The 25,049-nt window shown below is 40.2% G+C and overlaps 1 protein-coding gene across 2 annotated transcripts in view; it reads right to left on the bottom strand.

Moving 5' to 3' along the window:
• Positions 1-21,921, bottom strand: part of KCNK2 (potassium two pore domain channel subfamily K member 2) — a 141,210-nt gene extending 119,289 nt beyond the window's left edge. The window contains exons 1-2 of one of the 2 annotated variants that reach the window (XM_076334568.1): positions 21,888-21,921; positions 21,560-21,716 (exon numbers count right to left, since the gene is read on the bottom strand). The gene's annotated coding sequence lies outside the window, so the exon portion shown is untranslated. Of the gene's footprint in view, positions 1-17,691; positions 17,824-21,559; positions 21,717-21,887 lie in introns of those variants that run through there. The other variant, XM_076334567.1, reaches the window with a different exon arrangement.
• Between the last annotated feature and the right edge of the window lie 3,128 nt (positions 21,922-25,049).

The raw sequence follows: 25,049 nt of genomic DNA, 5'->3' as shown, positions 1-25,049 counted from the left end.
AAAATCAATCCCATGGAAAACCAAGCCCCAGGAATTTTAGGTCAAAAATAGGTCTCTTCTCCCAAGTAACTAGCGATAGGACGAGAGGAAATGGCCTCAAGTTGTGCCAGGGGAGGTTTAGATTGGACGTGAGGAAAAATTTCTTTACTGAAAGAGTGGTTAAACATTGGAACAGGCTGCCCAGGGAAGTGGTTGAGTCCCCATCCCTGGAGGTATTTAAAAGACGAGTAGATGAGGCACTTAGGGACATGGTTTAGTGGGTGGTGGTGTTGGGTCGACGGTTGGACTTGATGATCTTAGAGGTCTTTTCCAACCTCAATGATTCTATGATTCTATGATTCTATAAGTAAGAAGTTCTTAGAACTATAAGAAGCATCAAAGATGGTCAAAGCAAGCCTGACACTGTGAGCTGAAAGCATAAATTATCAAGCAATATTTTCCACATAGCATGTGTTTCTGCTCTAATTCTGTTTTGATTGCTTGGCTTTTTTCTACAGGCAAAAACATTTTCCTGGTGTGCATGTCTACAAAAAATGCTTTCAGATCATCAATTCCCTTTATTTAGGCCATTTTTGATCATTTGGTTATTACACAAGCACTCAAATTGCCTGTTCTCATTTCCCATTTCTGTAAGTTGTGTAATCCGTTTCTGTGAGAAATTGCCACAACTCTCTGTAAATCTAGTGTGTCTGCACTTGGTTACTGACAATAATTAGGAATGTATGAAATGAATTCACTTAATATGAGTCAGTTAATGAAGATCTTCGAGTGCAAATCCAGAGTGGGGGAAGACTCAGACTCTATGAATCAGAGACTAATTAATAGGTTTTCTTGGAATTCCTAGAGGAATGGGAACTCTGCTGGGTTGTCCCCTGAGAATTAGGGCAGATCAAATTACCTTTTCTTTGATAAAATAATGCAAATCTCATTTGTGGTCCAAGATTATGCAGCCATTACTCTGGTATCATGTCTCTCTCAATCTTTGACCTGTAGTCATTTGAATTTTCTAGAACCTGAAAAAATATTCCAGCTAGCAGATCTTACATTAATTTCCATTTTGCCCTCACTGTTTATTTCCTTCCTCTCTTTTACCTACCCTCTTCTTTTCAACCCTGCCCCAAAAATATTTTCTCAAGACCTCTTTATTCTCTGCTGTAGAATATACTTACATCAGATGGCCCAGAAGATCTTAGTGTCAGATAGGGCAATTTTAGACTAAAAAAACAGTAATAATAAGTTCCATAAGTTTATCTGCTTTATGAAATGGTTTGGGCATATTTTTTTGCTTAATTCCATATTTTGACCATTTATTTGTAGGTTTTTTTCCTGTGTTGATTGCAATTTGCACTTGTGAATATATTCCCCAAAAAGCCCAAATTATTCAACAGAGTTCAAGAATACTCTTAAATCCTGAAAATGGCTTTACCTTTGTCTCCTTTTCCATCAAAAACTCCATCAATCAATTCCAAGTTTCTTTTTTTGATGGAATTTTAGAACTTGAAAATACAGTCAGTTTTGAATGGTGTACCAAAACCACAACATCTCTCACTGACATGCAATGCATACGCATAGTAAACTATGCTTTTGAGCATAGTAGCAATATATGCCTAACCTTGGAATAGACCCCAGAAGCATTTTCCCTAACGTATCGGAGAAGGTTTTACTGTGCTATACCAACTGCTAGAAGACAACATAAGAAAACACTCAAAGTTTCAAATGCCTTTTTGGTCTTCTACCATCAGACATAAACCTGTTGACATTTTGTAACAAATAAAACAAATGACTCAAATTGCCCTCTGAAGAAGGTCATAAAAGACCTTCCTGTTTACAAAGTTCAACAAAGTTCAGATGCTTGTCTCACACCTCAGGCGTGGAAAGCTACCAAAAAAGACGAGCAGGAAACACTTGCTTGTTTGTTTTCACATCACAAGACAATTAACAACAGCCAGTTACTATAAATGCTAGGCTAAAGACATCCATTTACTTCCTCATCTGGAGTAACCGGCCCCAATTCCCAGTATCTGAGAAAATGGGCCAGCTCCAAACATGGCCCCGGTTCAAAGCTAGTGCACAGGGACAAAGGTGCCCCGAGGGCAGGGGCGGTTGCCCTTGCAGGCTTCAAGCTTGGCACTCACGAGCACATGGTGAAGTTACTCACTCAAAGTTTCATCCCATGAGCACTCTTAATCCATTTCAGAGGGAAGAAAACAATAATCAGTCCTCAAACAACTTCCTAAAGCCTCCCTCACTTGCACCTGAAGGTATCCCCTTTTCCTGCTTCAACACAAATTCAAGCTGATGAGTTTCCGACATTGCTGGAGTTGATTTTAACTAAACTGTCTGTCTGTCCTGAAACAGAGTGAGGAGTGCTCACACGCTGCCTTACAGTGAATCAGATTTTAGTAAGCTGTTGTTTGCTACCTCTTATCTTCTAGCTATCAGTTCTCACATCAGACACAATTCCTGAAAATAGTCCTATAGGTAGGCTGTAAACCTGCTAATCCATGAAATGTAGAGGCAAATATAGCATTTCAGCACGCAAGCCCTAAATGAACTTGGATAAATAAACCAGTAGGGCACTCTTTGAATCTGTAGCTGTCTTTATTTAAACACCAAATGTTTTCCTTATTTAGATGAAGACATCAACTCCCTTGCCCTGTGAAGCTGTAACTTTCCTAAAAGTGTAATGTTTTATATATTCTTACCAGATATGCCATTTATAGGGATAAAGAAAAAGTGCACAACTGAAAGAGTGACATCGTTATGTCATTAGCATAATATTCAAAGTAAGTATTTTTCTTATAAAATCTTATCAGATTAATTCCATTCCTTTTGAAATCAATGGCAAAACAGCACTTTGGAAAATTCCCACGTACAAGTCTTAAGAGTTAGAAATAGAAACTATTTTTCTAAATAAAAATTCGTCTCCTTTCAAAGACATATGAATCCTATCTAACCAATCCTCTGTATTCTTTACAGGTTCCATAATGCCTCTCTATTCAATCTCATATCATTTTACTGGGCAATATTGACTCTATTGTATTCTACAGATACAAATACTTGGGCAAAATAAGGTACCTTAACTGTGCCAGAACTGGAAGAATTAGGGATAAAACTGTTCCTGCTCTGTACTTTAGTCCCTGAATTACACATCAATTACAGAAAAGTCATGCAATGCCTACAAAATGCTGATCTGCTGATACTGTTGGAAGGCAAAAGGTTGAATGTATGTACCTTCAACAGCATCACAGGCATAATGGTACTACTGGCATCATTCATTTCAGGTATAATTAAACTATTTGAGCTGATGACTGTTTTCATCTAAGAAATGGGGAAAAAAAACAGATCCACAGGAATCGAATTGTGGATTTTAGATGCAAAATTGTATTTTTAAAGGCACAGACAACTATGTGTACATGTTGGCATGAAAATATTGTTACACAATAGGAACATCGTACTACACTGACATACAACCACAGCTGCAGTGAAAGTAAAAGGTGATGAACCCAAAACTGAAGAGAAAATCCTTTTCACTCAGTGTGACAAGAATTTACAAGATCAAAATGAATTTAGGCATTTATGCGACTATTTTTTATGTAAAAGAATATCCAGAATTATGTACTTCTTATAAAAGTTACAAAAGAAATTAAATAATTTGTAGCAATTCTTAATAAAATTTCTCTTTGCTAATATTTAAGATGAGGACTCATAAAAAGTGTGAAAAAGCCACAGGACTAAGGGTGAGTATGAAGAAATATCACAAGAATGCAGTAACAGAGTCAGGCTAAGAAGCACAATGAGTTTTAAAAGCAACAATTACCAAAAAAAAAAAAAAAAAAAAAAGCAACCAAGAAAAGGTTCTATTAATACTTCAAAATTAAGTGAAAAACAAAGGAAAGTACAGATGCATTACTTCACAAGGGAAAGAGCAAACAACAGATGACTCAGAGAAGGTTGAAGCCTAAGGTAATAAGGTAGACTATGCAATTAACATAGTTTCAGTTTTAACATAGTCTTAATCACCTTGCTAAGCTGGAGTTCCCCCCAAGAATAAGATGCCCCATATCTCCATGGAAAATCTACGTAACTGTGAGGTAACTATATTGGCAGTCACAAAGTTGGTGTTAAAATAACCTTTATGCTATGGCCTTAAAAAGGTGTGGGAAGGAAAAACAAACCATTACGGCCATTTTACAGGGAATAGTGTGGCATACAGATGGACTTGGGTTTTAGGGGAAAGGATAGGAGTATGACAACAACTTGTGTATCTAAGAAAAGCACTCTCATCTTGAATGATATTGCATCAGTCTTAGAAATGGCCTCTTAGCCAACAGTTAGGGGAAGGAATGAGTGTTCATGAAAACAGCTGCCAATTTGGAGGAGAGAATGGAGCATGAAAAGGGAGAAGTTTGGGACACCAACAATCCCATTCTGTCCTGTTTTAGTCTGGCGCAGCAGCTTTCAGCTGTTTACTGCATTCATTTTTTCTTATAAGATCATCCTCCTCCAAAGAACACAGAAACAGCCTTTCCTTAAGCAGCTGATCTCTTCATACATGCCTGCAAACTGCCAACTTCAGCCCAGCCAAGGACGGATTTTAAGAGCTGGATTCTGTTCCTCCTGGATGAACAGAATGAGACGGATGCTGTCTGCAGCTAGATCTGCAGTAACTCGCTGCGCCCAACAGGCCTGTAGAGACAGGATTAATTTGAAGACTGTGAGACTGTGTCACTGGAAAGAGACAGCATAACTCAATATCCCGAGCATGAAAATGGAGTTATTTACTGTCACTTTTCAGAGAACGACTAGAACTTTTTTTCAATTATACAAGAGCACACGTGAGTTTTAGAAAATATGGGTGCTTTTGTATAGTTGAGGCAGATGGATAGCTGCTGTGTCTTAGAAAAACACAGGGCTGCATGTTAGAAAAACAATATCCCATAAGTTAATATTTAAATATTTATGTATCAAGTAGGTGACACCAGACACTCAAACATCTTGCACATGTTGTTTGCATTAGATTAAGCTGTTTTGCTTGACAATGGGAATGTGACATTAGGAAATTATAACAAGCCTTTTTGATGAGTCTGACTGCCATCCAGGTAGCATTTCTGGAGCAAGACTGGCTTCATAAGTTGCTCACATCCCCGCCACCCACTCAGCATTTCTGCCATAAGACTCAAACCTACATTTGTATCATAGAGAGGTGAGAAATCTTACCCAAGAAACACCATCATATGAACGGGTTGAACCAAAAGCTCGTCTAATAGTTACATTTCACTTTCGGTGCTGCTGGGCAGCGCATTCCAGATGGTGTGGGTGCTGTGAACATCTCTGACTGCCTTCATCTGAAGGAAGGCAAAAGCTCCATAGTCCTTTGGAAAGACCAAGACTAGTGGCTCTCTCAGTAACAGCATTTAGAAAGTCCAAGCCTGCAAGTTGCTTATTATTAAATATAACAATTATATTAATGGACAGCCATTACAGATGTACCTCAGCCTTTCTAATGATTTCATAACCATGAGGAACAAAATGATTTCTATTTCCCATGGAGTACATATGTCAGATTTAATGGTCTGAAAGATAAATAAGAACTGAGCTGCTAAATCCATACTAGCATTCTGTATCCATGAAAATCAAAATATTCTCCATTGCACTTAAACAGAGGGCATTAGATATTTTCAGATCATAATCTGAAACATAATATAATCTTTGCCCAGAAGGCAAAAGGAGTAAATAGAAATATTTCCAGTCATTTTGGTACAAAGTATAGAAATCACTGCTAAAAGGTGAATCTGCTTAAATCTGTACCCAAACTACTCAAAAGGACAAGGTACTTCAAAGTTGCTGTGAACTGTATTGTATTTCCATGGACTTACAGACAACTGGGCTCTTACGGATATTTGGTTTCTATAAATAAATTGTTGAAAGCATGGATTTCCTTCTACAATGAGACAGGGAGATGCTGCTGACTGGTATGCTGGAAAATAGATACTATTCCTGCTTCCTCCTGTCATGTCAGTTCCAGAGTCAAGAAAAGGTCTTATAAGGATACAGAGGTGTCCTCCTACTCCTGTGCCACATAAACATACGTTTCAAGGCCAACAACAATCAGACTGGATGGGAAAGAAGAAATACAGGCAAGGATGAATACAAGAGAGGACTCCATCTCTACTGTGTGGACTGCAGCAACTTGGAAAAGCAAGCTGAAGGCAGGGCAGGAAAACTGAAGAAGCTTTCCTGCCTTTTGTCTAACCCAAAGCCTTTATAAGCTAAGATGGTTGCAGTTGTCTCAGGGAGGGTTGGGGAATATGTTGGGAGGGCAATGTAAGTAACCAAACGCAACTCAGATTTTCTTGCCACCACCTATTATCAGGATAGGAGCAGTTAACCCAATTCCAGCCTTAGCCTCAACCACCAACTTTTGCAACAGAAATAAATATCATTTCCTATGTTGCTGGAAAGCTTTGCAGCAGCTCTGTCACAACACAAGTAGCAAGAAAAAAACTGCTCTCCAACTTCTTTTAGCCTACACCTTCCCCCTGATGTGGAAGTTACATCTATCTGACCTTCCTTCTCACCAGCCTGTCATTTTACATGCTGTTTCTGCATTTCATCCAAATGTTGCCAGATTACCAAAACAAAAAAACAAATCATCACACATATTCCTAAATCCACTTGAAGGCACTAAATGTAACAACGTGATAAAATGGTACCTATTACATTACATTAAAAATCCAAGCACCTAAAAGCATGAAAATTAATAATTAAGAACATCAATCTGCTGCCTGCAATATAGCCACATTATGCCTATTTCATCATAACGCCATTTACTGTCACACTTCGATTTTAAAATGTATAATTTTGTTTTCTTGATGTCAGTAGCTAAATGCGTTCATTGAAAAGAGTGAGATCTGGATGGAAGGTACATAGAAACAGGAAAAGAAAAAAAAAAAGAAACATTACTCAGCTTTTAGAAATAGGTTGTATTGAATATTCCTCCTTGGCTTTTACTGATGTCTAATGGGGAATGAAAGACATGAGGCACATTAACTTGAACCCATAATGCAATGGATGTCTAAGGCAACCAGAAGTAAGCCCAAAATACAAAACCATCAAATGCAGGATGGTCATTTAGTCCAGAGACAGGACTGATATAGAACAGCTGCTCCAGCAAAGACGTTCTAAACTTGCAAACAAATGACCATCCCCACCACTAAATCACAGCGTTTTCCACCAAGTTTCTATTGCACCAAAGCAGTCAAGTCATGTTTTTAGGAAGGGGGAATGAATCATATGTTATTATTTTACTCCAGGTCATCCAAAATAGAAAACTTGCTCTGACCTCTTTAATGTAGGAAGTTGTATTTCGACCAGACCAACCTGAAGTTTTTGCATAAAACCGATACAAAAGAGTTTGAATAAGCATTCATACAAATATTTACAATGCAGCAACATCAGTCATCCTTGCATTCTCTTTCTTTAAACTGACAAGAGACATTTCATCGAGCTGAACATGGAAAACACATTTCAAAACTGCATTCGCAAGTCTGAATTTTACATTCTCACATGCAGGAATTGGGACCTAATCCGAAACTATGCTCTTTTCCAAGTCCGTGGGAACTGTGCCATTAACTTCACCCTTATTAGAATGTCACCCATGTATTCATTTAACCCAGAGACTGAAACATCAGGACTGAATTTTGCAGGTTTGCCCTTGCACAGCCTTTTTGACTTGTTTCTGTTTAAGCAGAACCCTTTGCAGAACTGAGAGCCCACTCATGTTATTGGAACCATCATCCTGAAGAGAGACAAGCACAGTTTTGAAAGGATTCAGGTAGTATGTGGACAAATACATGAGGGAGCTGAAACCTGAAGATGGATTTCGCAAGCTGAAAGAGAACAGATCAAATTGAATTATTCATCCAGCTCCAAACATTGATTAAATCCATAGCTGGTGGCTGAGGGCTCAAGCCAACACAGATTTACAACTGAATAAAATTTAGTACCAGAAATAGTTCCATCAGTAGTGTTTGCAGAGCAGGCTGCGGTTTCCCCTTCTCTCGTTTTTGAGATACACTCAGTTAATATCTCATTATCTTGCTTATAGAAGGAAGGGGTACAAGAGGACTTACATTTTTCTAACCTGCAGTTCAAAGACAATAGATGCCTCTGCCTTTACAAAAAGATAATTTTCTATAAAATTGGGGGGGGTGGGGGGTGTTTGTAATAACAGAAGTGTATAAATTCAGGAAATATTTAGAGCTACGTTTTAAAGACAATGTTAACTAACAATCAATGAATATGGCTAGTTTGTTTAAATTCTTGAAGCTGTGATAGGAGCAGGCAGAAGTTACTTTCTGTCTTTTAAGTTGGCCGCATCTGAATCGTTGCTATTGCAACTACAAAGTATTAGGTTATGGCCATTGTAGGAAGCAAGATATCTGATTTGATCAGTCAATAGTCTAATGTGATTCAGAAAGTCATATGTCCCTGTCTCCTCTCAAAACCACAGAATATAAATATTACACAAGTAGACCTGATAAAATCGGACTACTTTCATGGTCTATTTCTAATGCACAAGGCAGACTGCTACCGGTGCACCAAGCATAAGCTCAATCATATCAAATGGTTCTTGAAAGATACAGCTTGTTTATGTTCTGCCTATTGAGAGTTTTGTTAAGAGAAGCCAGGTACTGATGAAATGTCATGGCTTTGCAGGCTCCCTTTTTTCTGATGACTCTTTCTTCTGAAGTCTAGTTTGTCAAACTGGAGGAGTAAGAAGCAGCAGAATGCCCTGCAAAGTGCTATGATTTCTGTACCAGCAGAATGTATGCATGTGTGTAATTCATACTGAAATGACATTTGGCGTGCCACACACTTTCCTGTGTTGTTGAGGGCACAAAATAAACCAATGGGAGGCACATTTGTTTTGCTTTTTTCAACACAGAAAATAGAAAATGTCAAACTTGACTTGTGCATAGAGCTTTCCAAAGGATAAGATTCTCTAGGTCAGTTCTCCTCCTATTTACATTTGGTTTTTTATTGCAGAATTATATTTGCTCGAATGGAATCACTCTTGATTTACTCAAGTGTACGAACAAAACAATCTGATTCCTTTGTCTGTTCCAAATCAGCATTATTGCGATACTCCCAATTCTTTCAACACTTTTATGATTTTCAAAAAATATCCTGGTCTTCCAAAAATTGGTCTTCTATAATCTGTTTTATCTTGATCAAGTTCCAAGCTTCATGTAATTTGTGTTGCTAATATTACCTCATTTCAAAATAAGGCTTTATACATTTTTTCAGCTCATAACCTTCCTTGATATAATCGTTATAATTGTACTTTAGCAAGAGCACTTGAATGGTTGAGAAAAATATCTTATTAAATCTATGATAAAGCAGGGACTGAGCAATTATATGCTGGAAGGGGAAAAAATCACCAGCAACTGCACATTACAAAGGTTGCAAAGTGCCTTGATGAGCTGACTGTGGCTCTCTGATTGATTAACAGCAGTAGATATGCATAAAAGAGTGTGGGTGCCTCGAGCGTGTCTCTGCCCTCAGTGAAGTCAGAGAAAAGGGAAAACAAAGTGCTTTACAGAAACCCACTCTCTTGCCTGGACTGATAAGCATACAAAATAAATAATATACATTAAACATAAGTAAGTGGAATGCAGAGTATATGTCCTCATATATACTATGTTTCAGCATATTCATCCAAATTAATCTCCTGTGCTATTTCTGTGGAGCTATTTAACACGGGACAAATGTGGCTCACTATTGACCTGTATTCTGATCTGAACCAAATCAGCGACAATAGCTGTGTGAAAACATAGGACTGAGATCCGGTCCCTTAATCACTCATGGAGAAGTGGCACAGTTTCAGGTGAAAGGGTATCCAGCCACCCTGCCAGGAGTGAGCAGCGAGATTACTACAAGTAGCAGAAAACGTGTAGAGTCCCAATGACAGAAGACACTGACAATGGCATATGCTCCCTCTGCAGCTATATAGTCTTTGCAGAGGCAAGTACTCCACCTATTTCCTGGACTCCAGGAACTCCTGGGACAACCAGACGTTAAGCCCACACAACTTCTTCAGCTGCCACAAATGTGGAAAAACCTTAATCACAAGAACTCGTCAGGAAAGGAGAGCTGTGAGAATCTGCAGAACACAAGAACCGCAGTAAAACACTCCTCTCTTTGTAATAGCTGTACACAGCAGTGCCCACGCTGCAAAACACTCCCAAAGAGCATCCCCTAGAAACAGCATTAGTATCTGCAGTTTCTAGTAGAGTACCCCAGTCTTTGCAACCGGTGTTTTTTAAGGGCTACATGGCAAATATGAATACAAACTTTGCCCAGTATAAGGAGATATAAAAAACAACAGCACAGAAGAACAAATTTTTAAGGTTTAGGGAAATAAAATGTTATAGAATTTTAGAGGGGATGGCCTTTTGTTTGTTTGTTTGGGGAATGAGTAAAATCAGATGATGGAGAATTGATATTTGAAATCTTTTGTGTTAAACTTTCTTTAAATGTACCCACTGATTTCTTACCTACATTCTGCTGTGTTTCATAGAAATCCCATGACAATATTATTATCTGTAGTGAGCTACATTTTACCCACTGCTATAGCAACAAGTCCCCCAGTTCTCTCTCCTCCAATAATTCCTAGAAGGAATCATAATTTTCAGCAACACATAGTTGTCTTCTATAGTCACAACTTATGGGTCACGACTAATTACATGCTGCATCAATGGCAAAACTCCACTGACTGGAAAACAATACTGAGTTCCCTGGTGAAAAATCCTCATTTGTGTTGGTAAAGAAATAATCAAGTCCAGTGTCTGCAGCTAAGACAATACTACTCCTTGCTACTATATCACAGAGAAATTCCTACTAAATCATTCCTGTAGCTTAAAACTTAAACTCTGTGGTGACTCCAGGAAACAGAAGATAAAATCTTCACACCTGTTACATGTCAGCAATGGAAGACCCTTTCCTGCCAGTTTTTTGATCAGTATCTTTCCACTACTGTGTCCTTCTGAAATGATAAATAAATCCCTGTGAAAAAAACACATTATATACTGGTTCTTTTAGATTGTACTATTTACAAAGCTGTATATCAGATTCATTTCTTTTTAGCCCAAGTGGTTTCAGTGTTTAATTGTGATCTGACCCAGATATCCCAAAACCTAAAAGTAGCTGCTTTCATTAAGGAGCATCGCACCAAAATAAACAGTTAACATGCTTTCAGTTGCATCCTGCCTTAAAACTCAAAAGCCCAAGCAACTTCTAGACCATCACAATTTAGTGGACAATGCTCGTTCTCTTGCACTCTCCACTCCTTGTTTCCCTCCATATGACCTTGCAGATGTTCCCACAGAGGGTTATCCTAAAACAAGTCAATTATCATCTGGGAACTTACATCTGGAACATGGCCCTTTTGTGCATGGATTCAGTTCAAGGAGGAGATCAGCACGCTGTAGTATAGCCCTGTAATCTAAGGAGCTCTTCCGTTTGCAATGAGATCAAAGGTATCTTGGCTTTGGCATTTAGAAATCTAGATACTGATTAAAATCCTGGAATACTCTGACAACAGCTGCTTTAAACACAGGTTACCAGATGGTAATATTTGTGTGGGTACCACGTCGTCTGGCAAGGAACAAGCTAACGATGCACAAAATGCTTTGATGCACAGCCTTCAAGCAGTAAACTTAAAGTGATACGAGGCTTCATACAAGGACTCGTCTACCCTGCTTTGCAATTATGTGTGATACAAATTATTTTTACCAATACAAGTGTACAGGTAAGGAGACACAAAGTTATTTGGCACGTAAGTGTTGTTGGGATTAAAATTAGTATCATCCCTCAAAATGACTAATATTTGTGAACTTCTGCGTAAATTTGCAGAAAGCTATAAATCATATTTTAGATGTATTGCAGTTAGGATGGTGGGTGTTTGGAATATAAAAATCCAGCAGTCATATGGAGATTAGAGCACAGGCCTCTCTCAGTCATATTTTGGAAATGGAACACAATGACAGCCTAAAACCCCAAATCCAACTAAGCCTGTCAAGTTTAAGGAAAACCACTGGAAAACTCAGGAAATACTATTCATATGGGTATATCATCAACACAAACAAGACTAGAGCTGTTCCCTACAAAGAACAACTTTGTATTTCAAGGCAGCTGATTTCAGAGCTATCTGCTGTATGTATATGCATAAGAGGCTCTGATTAAACTCCTTTGGTATGATTGATAACAGAAAAATGACAGAAACAGTAAGAGGATTTCTTGCACTGGTCTTGCAAGGATGTGTGAAGACTCCGAAGGCTCAAAGCATCGTCAATATCCTGGTTTTTTATTTACTGAAGAAATCCACAGAGCATCGTTCATGCAGAAATGAAAGTAGCAGTGTCTATTAAACGGTGTGCTATTTCAAGAAATACGTGGTTGTGGTCTGCCTTCCCACTCTTGCTCTAGAGTTCACGCACCATATTTGTAACCAACCTGGCCACGCAAAATGCAAAACTAAAAATAGACCTTCACATGCACCTTGATTTCACTTTTTCATTCGACCCTTGAGCACTTGCACTACAAAAATAGGAATCTATTTAAAGTATATATTTTTACAGATCAGGGCTCAGTTGGAATCTCCCTGAAAATCATGTTGAACAGGTACCCTGCTGATTTAAATTGCAGTGTTGAAACCTTTATCAAAGAACACAAAATAATGCTGAGTGATTAGTTCAACAATTTTGTGTACTGGAAAGCTCACTGAATTTTTTTGTTTGTTTGTTTTACTGAAAAGTAAGTGTAGCAGGCTTGCTTTGAATTAAATACTCTATTTCTCATAAAATACATTTTTCATAAAATAAGAGAAGTCTGCTGACAAATAACAGATAACCAAAGCTTGATCAAGGTCAGATAAATTATATTCATGAATATATAGCTCTATAAAGCACAAATATATTACTTATTAGTGTTATTACTTCTCTTGGAAAGAGTCCCTTAAGTATGCATATGCTAAACAATCAACTGTTTAAAATGAACTAGACCAAAATTCACTATAGATGGTCTAAGTCTGTTACTGGTCTGTGACTCTGGTTGGTCCTCTATCTTGCTATTTAGGACTTCTGAGAAAAAAATTAGAGTGATAATTGTTGTCCCTAGAAATTTAAGACAGAATAATCACATCAAATCATACCAACTTATTTATGTATTTTTTTATTTGTTCTGTTGGACCATTTCTCCAGGACAACTATTATATTCAATATCCTCAGTATATTAGCATCCTGCAGTAATGCATTTAAGTTGGGCATGTTTATTATATTTATTAACCAAAGGACAAAAATAACAGAATGAGTTGTAATAGAAGACATACATCTTGTGTGTAGTTAGCAGGCAATATATTTAATTGTTTCTCCTTCATGTTTGTTGATTTAAATGAAAGTCAACAACAGATTCTAAATTCAATGCAATTTACTTAGAACAGACCAAGTAACTGTTCAGAACAAGACTCTGTTCCAGGCATCTGAGCAACCCTGAACTTTAAGTACTACTGTAGCCCTAGAAGTTTTCTGCAGCAACAGTGAGGAATTCCCACTGGAATGCATCTGTACATCTGCACTGGGGAAGAGAGAAGTGTCCTACACAGCCCTCTGTCCATCAGCAAGAATATGGCCACGTAATGTCCTGCCTACCTGTTGTATGTGGCACTGACACATGAAGAAACCTGGCCTATTTACTCCCTTCATTTTCCCAGCACCTGAAGCGTGAGAGAAGCTCTTGTGCAAGAGTGAAAAGCCAGAGTGCAACTATGCTATCTGGAATGAGCTGGGGGACTAGACGAAAGTGAGAGCTACAACTCGCCCAGAGTGCCAAGGGCAGAAGGCCAGGGGCTCAGCATCAGCTGAGGCAACAAGTGCCTGTGAGATCATCATCACTGTCCACCACTCCTGATGTAAAGTTATCAGGTCAAGGATGTGAAAGAGTGGCGTGTGACATCATAACCTATTCCCACACGCTCATGAAAATTTCCACATCCGCCCAAACTAAAGGTCCAGCCAGCTCAGTACCTATCTTTGAGCATGGACACAAGAATGTACATGGAACAGAGTACAAGAACAGGGTAAGCAAAAATCATCTCTCTTGGCAGACCCCCACAGATCTACCACAATACAGCTACCTCGTTTTAAATGGATGAGTTGTCACTGTTTTACCCCAACTTATTCCATCAACACTTCTATGTTCCCCAGAGATGGGTTTAAGCCACAAATTTCACATGTAGCTCTAAATTCCCCTGAATTTTCAGATGAATAGATATGCCAGGAATTTTAAATTTATTTTCCCATAGCTGGGAAATTATTCTCACAAAACAATAGTTCTCTCCTGTCCAAATACAGTAAGTGAGCACACGTTTTGTTCTCCCAAACTGTGTGAAATTGTACAATTAAGCTGTTCTTATACCATTTATTTGTCATGATTTCACTTTGATCACATCCACATACTGAAGTATTCAGCTGACAGAACAACTGGCTTTCTTTTTAAATAGTGGATGAAGAGCGATGAAAATAGAGAAAAAGTGCATCTGACAAAATGCTGGAATTTAGATACGTGATAAAATATCTAAAATGCTAAAGGATCTTAGAACCTAAGGAGCTTTTTTGTCTCCTGAACGATCATAGGACTTTTTTGAATGTTACATGGAACTGGGGTTGGAGACAACACAAAAAGTCACTTAGACCAGGCATTGCAGTCTTCAAATAACATGTAGATGAAAATTGTAGAAACTTTGGAGGTCACCCTACTGTCATTAAAACAAATTGCAAAACTGTTGCAAGACAGAGGGAGCAGGAGCCAGCTATCCGACAAGTTATTAAATACTGAGCCCTATTTAAAAGTATGGAATTTCTTTGACACTCAATCTTCAAAGCAATTTGTCATACACTATCTAGTTAACCTTCATAATATAAGCATTGTTTCTACGTTTTGAAAATAGGGTAACTAGGGGTGATTTAGCGATCCTCTAGCAAAAGTGGGGTAACTGTGCCTCAGGAGCTGCCTCATTCTTTCTGGCTCTGAGTAAATGTCAGTATCAGGATTTAAAAACAGAATTTCTTGGCTCCTCTTCTCAGGAAAATATCCAAAACGCTATCTCACTTTCTATGCTGCATGAAAACAGAATTAAAATAATGCCAGTATCTTCCACCTTGTACTATGTATATCCCTTCATTTTAAAAATACTTCATGTAACTCTATCCAAGCTCAAAAAAAAGCACCTATGATCTGAATCAGAAAATACCAAGTATAGTACTCCCCAAGGTCACATCCTCACTAGCTTTATGACACCTGTGCTACACTACCTGCTAAAATAGTTACCCTATAGGCTAACTTCTGGAGAAATTCCTGCTTTTGCAGATCTATTGTTGTTAGCATGCAACGATATCAAAGTCATATAAGGCTTGCCAACCTTTTGATCTTCTCTTTACACCCTGTGGGCAGACAACAAGTACAATTAACGCAACTCAATCCCTTAAGTCAAAACTGCTGAGATCCAAGAATTTCATATTTTTCTAATAGCGAATCCATCTTTAACCCACAGCACTGGAACATGAATTGAATATAGAGTAGTCATAATGCCTTAGCAAATATCCTAGATTAACATTTCAATTACTTTTACTACCTAAATAACACAAAAAAATTAATAAAATAACTGCAGGATTAAGCAGTTACTGTCTAATGTTTCCAGTCTTACTATGATTTGTTCAAACCCATTACAGGTACTTACATATCCCAGTTCTCAGAGAAAGAAAATGCAACCCATTTTTGTTCGAAGATAACATATTATGACAGGAAGCATTCCTAGTGATGCACAGGTCCTAACAAAACCAGCAGCTGGATAGAACAGAGGCAGTGTGCTCCTTAAAGACATTTAGCAAATGGGATTTTCATGTCAGTCTGGACCTGCCATTTTTAAGTGACTCCTCCTGACCCTCTGCAAGAATGGGGAAATGGTGTTAGATGTTTCCTAGGTTTTTGACACAAATGTCTACAGGTAAACATAACCATGCTAAACATATTTCTTTTAACAGACTAATATAAAAATATGATCCTCATTTATTTTATAAAGATGCTTATAGGGTTTTTCATTTTGCTTGTCTCTGTTATCAAGTACAAACTCAACTTCAGCATGAAGCTACCATGACCACTTAAGATAATGACAACAGCCTCCTTTAAATTACTTGTTTCCCACTCTGTTTACACCAGTAAATTGCATTAAAATGTGTCTTTCGAATTGGGGTATTCGATGTCTTGTTAAAAGCCTCTGACTCTAATAATTTTATCCACTTCAAGATCCCTTTATAGCTTCCTGCGTAGGTAAGCAGGGTTTAGCACAAATGAGAGCCCAACTCCAAATATAGACAGTTGCATTTAGCACTGTGTTTGTTACCACATTAATTTCCTGCATTCCAGTTCCAACATGAATGCCATTTCCCAGTGCAGAGAAGCCTCAGTTGTAGACAGTTTACAGAGATCAGCCTCAGGCCACTAATACTCTGGAACAGAAATGTTATTCTTTCCTCGGAGACCCATGCCATCTCTGGAATGAAGGCTGATTTGTCAGCATACAAACGAGGATGCTAAGTGTACTTCTTGGAGCAGGCATTCCTGAAATTTTCCCAGGGATGGGAAAGATTATTCTTTCTGTGGTATCAGTACTGGAATGATATATTTTGAGAAGCAAGGGAATGACTTTGGGGAGTGACCAATTCTTCTCCTTTACTTCCCACTGCCACCAAGCAGTTCCAGACCTTTTCCCTTGCTCTTGGCAGGCTGATCACTCTCTTTATCTCCCTATTTAAAATTGTGAGTGAGGAAAGACTGTTTTATTGCTGCCGGGGAAGAGTGGTTGCACAGGGGGTAGGGAAGGGAACACGAAGAAAGGAAAAAGATGTGTGGGTAGGTTTGGTTTTGGTTCCCTATCTATGCAATAGTCCATAAAGATTCATGCCACAGCAGCATCTCATAGCACATATTGCCTCATGTAGAGTTAAATCATTTTTTAATTTGGAAACTTAACAATCGGCAAGAATGCTAGCTGGCAGTACACAGCAGCTCCTTCATCCAAGGAAGGATTCACATCTCCAAGAAGGACATATTCCTTCTGCTGTCAGTGAGCCATTTTCTACTTTGTGCCAGAGTCTGCAGAAGGTCTGTCAGTCAAGACAAAACACATAGATTCAAAAACAGGGTGTACACTTGGCCATACCATTCCCCACAGTCAGCTACAGAACTGAGGGAAAAACATATAGCATCTGTGGAGGATATGGGAGAAAAGGTGATCTCCGGTTCACCTGTGTGTGTGAACAGGTAGGAGAGATGTATCGCTTCTACTATCCTGAATGCATCTCACCCCCACACCCATGTTCACACACATCCATACAAACCAGTGCTGAAACCCACAACGCAACATGCTGCATTGCATCCTTTGCACGTTCATTTGGGACATGCCAAGAATGACGCCTACTCATCCTCCCTGTACAGCATCACATGTGGGACCATCCCTCTCTCACACTGCCATTGTTACAGGACTGGCCTTTTCTAAGCTCTCCTGCTTTTCTCAGCCCTTCTGCAGATATCATTGTATTGTTGCAATTGCCCTAGGGCAGCCATTCTTACCTTCACATCTTGCACCAGGATCTTCACCAGCAGCAGCTGACGTAGCTCATGTGACTCATGACCATAAGCCATGCATATCGTATGTAGCGCTAGTTTGGTTGGGAAGAAGCTTTACTTGGAAACAGAAGAGTGAAGAGACAAAGATGGCTGTACCATTCATCTCTCAGATAAGTCTGGAGGTACATGTTGCTGCAACAGATTTACAAGTAAACCAACTTTTTTTTTCAATTTGTTTTTAGTGCTCAGGGTTATTTTTGGCCAAGAATGTTATTCTTTGAGTGTCTGAGCTCCTCTGGAGGCTTCTTCTTCCTGTGAACCATGGACTGGTTCACTGAGCAGCCTCCAAGTCCTGTGTGGTAAGCTATCAGTTCCAAGAAGAATGAGTCAAGTGTTTGCCCACATGAAATTCATTCCCTGTTATTTTAGGAAAAGGCAGAGAGGCCCATAACTCATTCTCATCTCTGCTGGGAAGCAATCACCAGGTCTCTTGCACAATGCAGTGAACAGGGCTTTCATAGTGATTTAGGCAACATAATGTTACAGCCAAGGTAACACATGACATGGCAACGCTGTGGAATGTGCCCTTATAACACAAATTAACAGATATCCCTGCACTTCACTTCAACAGGGACCATCCATCTGCATCCAGGTTGAGATTTGTTGAAAATATTATGAAACAGATTCTGCTAATTATTTTTAAACTAGTTAATGAAATAATTGCATTACTAACAGCAGCAGTAATAATTTGAATTGCTGTCAATACCATGAATTAAATCCCACAGATATCCATCAACATCTGTGCTGGTCACTTTTCCTTTGAATGTGAAGGGCTTGAAATCCCTGGGTCATGGATTTCATTTTGTAGAGGCGAAGCTCAATCTGCAAACCCATATTTGATCTTGCCTTTCTCTAAAAAAGACTGAATCTATGTTAATCCTTCCTTTAGCTGTGCAGACGTATCTTCTGCAATGAACACAGAAAAGCGATACTCAGCAGAGTCTCAGGTGAAGATGTTAAGTCCTCCACTCCAAGCTTAACTTGACACAGGGCCTGAAGATAATCTCCTTTATCAGACTGCAAATTTTTGTCTTGATTGCCACTGCAGAGACTAAATTACTGCAGTGGTCCATATGGTTGGTGGATGGGTTCATCCAGGCTGAGGTATTTTATAACTGTAATGCCTAATAAGCTTCATGACTTCAGGACTTGTAGAATCCACCAGCCCTGCTTACAAAGTCCATAGCATGAGTAAAGGTACTGATGGTGTACCCCCAAACAGGGCTTAGAGAACAGACTTCTTGCACCAACTCCCAAATCCTGCCTTCTCTTATGGGGCTGTATTCAGTCATGTAGATTCCTGTGAAGGATCGAGGGACAGTGTCTGCTCTACATATGCATGACGAAACAGTAAATAGCACAGAATACGTCATATAAAAAGAGAGTGGCAAGTGGTCACTGCAGCTGAGATTGAGGTTAAATTTATTTCTAAAGCTTCTCTGTCAACAAGCTATTTAAGGCTTGCCTCTATATTTTTATCCTTCCTGCTGGTTTGAGTTTCTGGATCATTACTGCAAATTAATGATAAAGATATTAGTAAGATAGACTTCCTTCCAGTGGTTGGAAACATGTATTTTAGAAATATGTTCCTCTACCAGTTTATGCAGCCAGAAATTAAAGGTTTCCAAGAATCAAATCAGGCTATTTATATATTAGATGAGAAACACAAAGGATAGATTTTACTTTTAACATTTCAGCAACAAAAGTAACAGTACTGTGCCATTAAGATGTACTCTGGAGATAAATGAGCAGATATAAGTACATTTCTAAGTACCCATCAGTTTAGCTTGGTTATACGTGAGAACGCAGATTTTGTACATTACGTATAAAAAGGAAGATGATGGAAATAATCTCAACAGCAGCTTAATTCTGCAGTCTATATAGTATGCTTGAACTCGCAAGATGCACAATCTCCACTAACGCTCACAGGGTAGTATAAGCATTGGCAATTGGTATGTTCTCTCAAGAAGTAAAACTTGTGCTTTAGAGACCCCCTTAAGAGAATGGTCTCCTTCCTAAGCGATAGTCACATGTGACAACCACAGACAATAATATTTTTAAATTCCTGCACTATAAGTAGCCTTCACCTAATAGTTTGAATGTCACACTGATTCAAATGGGATCCTTCGCTAATGTGATGACTTCACAATGTAAGAGGTACATTGGTTAAACTCATGTGACTGCAGCTTCCTGGAAAAAAAAGTTAGAATAGCAAAGCCACAGAAAACTGCAGAGAAAACTCCAAACACTTTACGGTACACCCAGCTTATACCAATATCTACTGAAAGACACAGAGAGAGAAAGAAAGCAGAGGACTAAAGGATAACATGAATTAGTACAAAAATTGCACAGATACATTAAGATTCTGTTATTTCTGATATCTATATTTCTGAAAATTAGACTCTAAAGCCTCTAAGGAGTTTTTGCAGCACAACTACATTTGAAGTCTTAGTCTTGATGTTTATTTTAACTCCAGCATTGTTTGCCATGGTTGGACTAGCCCTATACACCAGGAGGGTGGCTAAAGAGCGTATGTAGTAAGACAGCTAAAGAAACTCTTTAGACCTCTTTCCTTCCAGTGATTCAGCAAGAGGGAGACTGTCATAGGTAGGTTTAGGTTTTAAAATGGAATGGCATCTCACTTTTGCCTCCCTTACCAATTCTTTTGGATGTACCATATGCAAGTAGGGAAAAATTCCCTGGTGTTGATCTGCTTGTGCTTTTAAGGTGGGGGGGCGGGGAGGGAAGTGGAGGGGAGCGGGGAAGAGAGAGAGGAAGGAAAGGAGGGAGGGAAGGAGGGAGGGAGAGGAGGGGGGAGAGAGGAAGAAAGGGCAAGCTAGTTAATGTTTTTCTTTCGGCTTGTTTTTATGAGTCACTCCACTAAGTATTTGCATTAGCAGGTCTCCTGCTGCTGCTAGATCATTCAACTGTTTGTTTAGTTGCTGTGCCTCTTGAAAAGTCCAACAACACTGAATTTTTATACATCCTCTTTGTACTTTACTAAATCTTTAAGAACCACATAACTTCCCATCACTGTGGTCCCTATAGCAGTAGCAGTCCCCCCAAACTCAGTGCTATTACTCACTCAAGTAAAGGCTACAGAACCAGACCAATATTTACTGTTGCTTCTTCATATGTTGTCTCCTGACCAAGTTGTATTAGAAAAAGTAAAAATAACATGACTGAAATGTCACAATAATCAAGATTAAAGTTCAAAGTTTTTTATTGCCACTCGTGAATTGAAATAAAAAGTTGCTTAATCTTGAGCTACATTTGCAAACCCAAACTTGGTTTTTATATATATATATAACCAAAAGTACATATATACCCAAAGTATAACTTTGATCAAATCACTTTGAAAAAGTTGTATTTCTGTCTTCAGGTAAGAGACTAATATTGCTCAGAAACATAGCAAATCAGAAACTATGTACGCACTGAGACTGACATTGCCTTATTCCTGCAGAAATAGGTCATCAAAAAAATCTTGCTACTGAGTTAAACAAGAGTAGGGCTGTAAGCAAAACTCCATCACGGCCAGCATGAAAAGAAGCTGCTAAGTCTAAGGAAAGCACAGGAAGAAAGAATGAACAGCAGACAGCTTTTTCTGTCTTTATGAGGATAACCAGCAATTTTCTGTTTGACCTCCTTTATCTCTCACTTATTCTTCAACATTCTAAATTTCTTTAACAGTTTGCTTTCAACAAACCTTTTTTTTTCCTTTTTCAAGACTGCCAGCGTAAGATATGTTAATTAAATACAAGCTAGAAACCTGCCCATTAGATTAAAAGGCAATAAAAGCATCAAAACTTACCTATTCACAGAGAAGGATGGTTCAGACAAGAGATCCACTCTATGTGAGAGACTGGGTCCCAAGAGGAGCATTTGTAAAGGAAGCTCTTCAAAGTAGCACTATATCTTCTACATAAGGTGTTTGTTTTGTTTTTTCTTCTCTTCAATCAAAACAATGACTGATAGGAGAAAAGTGGGTGTTTAAAAGATGTAAAAGCCTTATCTTGGTTCTACAAGAATCAGCACATTAAGAGCAACTTTTCTTGATTGCAGACTTATGATCTATGCAACTTTCTCTTAAGCACAGTTCAACCCCAAATAGCAACTGCGTATAAATGGTATCTTCTTACTTACTACATCTGTTCCCTGTGTGAATTCGGAGATGCGTGTGCTGACTTCAGTAACAAAAATACTTTTTTTTAAGTTACTTGTTATGCTTGCTGCACCGACATAACTGAGGGAGTATGAGCTGTAGCTCTTGTCTATCATCAACACAACTATGGGATAATTAAAGGACTAGTCAGTTATTTCTATGCAAATTAACTGCCTAGGTGAAATTTAAAGCATAGCTTGCCCTTCAGAACATGTCACCTGCAGTGATCTGCTAGAAGACAGGAAGCTAGAAGATAAAAACGTTTAGTTGCCTGATTCAATCTGAAGACTTTTAGGAAAGAAAGGCTTCCACTTGCCACCTGGGCATACTTTATTTTGAAGTTGCTGGAAACAGTAAACACAATTTTCTAAAGCTGGAAGTTTAAGCTCCCTCCTGTATAACTGTTGCTTTATTCTAGATACATTCTTGCCCTATATGCCACTTAGGCTCAAGACAGACTTTAGAGGAGGGATGTCACTAGGATGACTGGAACAGCAGTGTCACTCTCTACTTGAAACTTATAGCAAGACACTGCTACAACTTGTGTTCTGCAACTTACACTACTTTCCGGAGAATGGTATTGATGTTTAAATCTCTTTAACTATACACAAGGAGCACCAATGATCAGTATGTTCTACTCAGAGTGTCCTTCCTCATCTCTTGCTGTACAGCAGGTGAAACTAGCTAAAACAAGGGTGTTCCTCTGCAGTGGCTAGAGCACAGTGAATAAGAGTATACAGTAACTAGCAGTTAATTAAAATATTCCTTCAGGTGAAGTGCTAAGACACTATCTGGGCTCTGAAAAGACTAAATTTAATCCCTGCTAATAATCCTGTGAAGGACTTGTTTCAAAATTACATGAGCCTATGCTGTTGTTTTGCCTATGGTATTTGAACCTTTTTGCCTGATACTGTGGCCTGTAATTCTTCCACTGTGGGTTCTTCGGTTCCAGTTTTGCTCTGTGACAGAACTTCGTTACAGCTTCTTTTGGAGCTGCATAATCTGAAAGGCAGGAGACACAGAGGTCTGGATAAACACATTTTTAAAGAACTGCAGAAAATATCAGGGTAGTGCTCACATGAAATCTAATTTATCCTCTGGTCACTTAATGCGGTTAATGGACACCGGTGATGGAATGTGCATGCCCTGGGCTATATGCTGGTTCATTATGCACATGCGGCTCCCTATAAGTTTAATGTGAATTTAACGTACCAAGGACAGGGAAGACATACCCTTCAGGGTGAATGCACGTTCTCAAAAAAGCTAATGAACCCCTACAATAGTGCCTGTTTCTAAGATAATGCTAAAGATTCAGATATTGATGACTAAGCACTTTTATGACTGACACATATGCTTCAATTGTTCGTCTCAATCAATAGCATGATATTGATGGCACAGAAATACGCTTTTCTGCCAGCTCTTTACCCATCCAATATCACTCTTAACATTAAATGTGCGGGAAGCGTTACTGCTTCCGAGATCTTATTTCTTATAACAACTTCAAAGAGACACGCAGTTAGGAGGCGCTCAAAGGCACGCTCCTGGTAGGCCGCACTGACAGTCAGTATCGCCCTTCTGGTCGCTTCAGCCTTCCTCCCACCTCAGACCCTCGGCGGAGGTGCCTGTCTGCGTCCGCCCCAGGCGGCGGCAGGCACACGGCCGGCCGCGGCCGCCCCAGCCCCAGGCCGAAGCTCGAAGGGTTTAATCTGATGAGCCGACCCATTCGGTCGCTCGCCCTTTGCTACCCGTGTTTCTGAAAGCGCTCGGGGTGACGCGCTGGCTCCCCGCCCGCACCCCGCATACGCTTCGCCAGCCTTTGCTGCCGAGACCCAGGCTCGGCTCTAAAAATAAGTCGGGAGAGCTATAAATAGGAGCCGCTTAAAGCGGTTTCAAAATGCCCCGTCAACGCCGCTGCTTCGGAGGGGAGAGCGCCTTCAGGAGGCGCTGCGAGGGGAGGGGAAGGCAGGGTGGCTGGGCGGGCGGAGATGGCCGCGGGGTAGCGAGCCCGCGGGGGGCGGCCGGCGGTGGCGGGCAGGGCACGGCAGGGCAAGGCGGGGGGAGCGGCGGCCTGGCCCGGCCCGGCCCGGCCCGACCCGACCCGACCGCAGGGCTCCTCCCCGGGCAGCCGCGGTTGCCAGGCGGATCGCCGCGGGTCGGCGGCTGCTCGCTGTGTGGGTCTCGGGCCGCAGGACCTCGGCGGGCTCCCTTCCTCGCCCCCCCACCCTCCGCCTGCGAGGTAACCCGGCACCCGCGGGCAGGGGCCCGGGCCGCGGGTGTCCCCGCGGGCGCGGGAGGGAACGCCGCCCTCGCCCGGGGCCGTGAGGGGACGGGAGGCCTCCCCGAGGCTGTGGGGAGGGCAGCGGGCAGCTCAGGGTGCCAGGAGCCAAGCTCTTCTCAGTGGTGCCCGGTGACAGGACCAGAGGCCGTGGGCACAAACTGAAACACAGGAGGGTCTCTCTGAACATCGGGAATCACTCTTTCCTGTGAGGGTGACAGAGCACTGGCACAGGTTACCCAGTGGAGTCTCCATCCTTGGAGACATTCAGAAGCCATCTGGACATGGCCCTGGGCAACCAGCTCTGGGTGGCCCTGCTTGAGCAGGGGGGTTGGACCAGCTGACCTCCAGAGGTCCCTGTCCACCTCACCCACTCCGTGATTCTGTGAAATCCTGTAGAGCCTCGCTCAGAAGTGCCAGAGCTGAGGATCCTCCTTCGCTTAAGACTTAACAGGATTGTGCTTAAATTTAATAAGAGCTTTATAGTCTGCTGTTGCTGCTGCTTATGGCTTTATGGTGGAGAAGGTCTCTTAGGGCAAACTTTGATTGCAGCTAGCAGGCCTCCAGTAGAGAGCTGCCTGTGCCTTAAGAGAGCGAGCAGCAGGGAATTACATTTAATACCGCCTCCTTTCAGTTCTGACGTTCTTTCAGCAAGCAACAGCAGGGCTCCCCTACTATGCTGTATGATCTCGCTCTGTTAACTAATTTCCCCTTGTAACAGGAATGCTCTTGCTTGCACAATGAAAAAAAAATCATGTGGCTGTAAAGCCTGGTAGTTTAATGGTGCTGTAGTTTTAAACAATGTCGCTTTGTCCTACTGAATGCTCTGCTTGCGTTCTGATCTAACCTGTGTCTTGCATCATT

The sequence above is a fragment of the Aptenodytes patagonicus genome, chromosome 3 (genome assembly GCF_965638725.1).
Source record: "Aptenodytes patagonicus chromosome 3, bAptPat1.pri.cur, whole genome shotgun sequence".
NCBI classification, from domain to species: Eukaryota; Metazoa; Chordata; class Aves; order Sphenisciformes; family Spheniscidae; genus Aptenodytes; species Aptenodytes patagonicus.
This window is presented reverse-complemented; position numbering and strand designations above follow the sequence as displayed.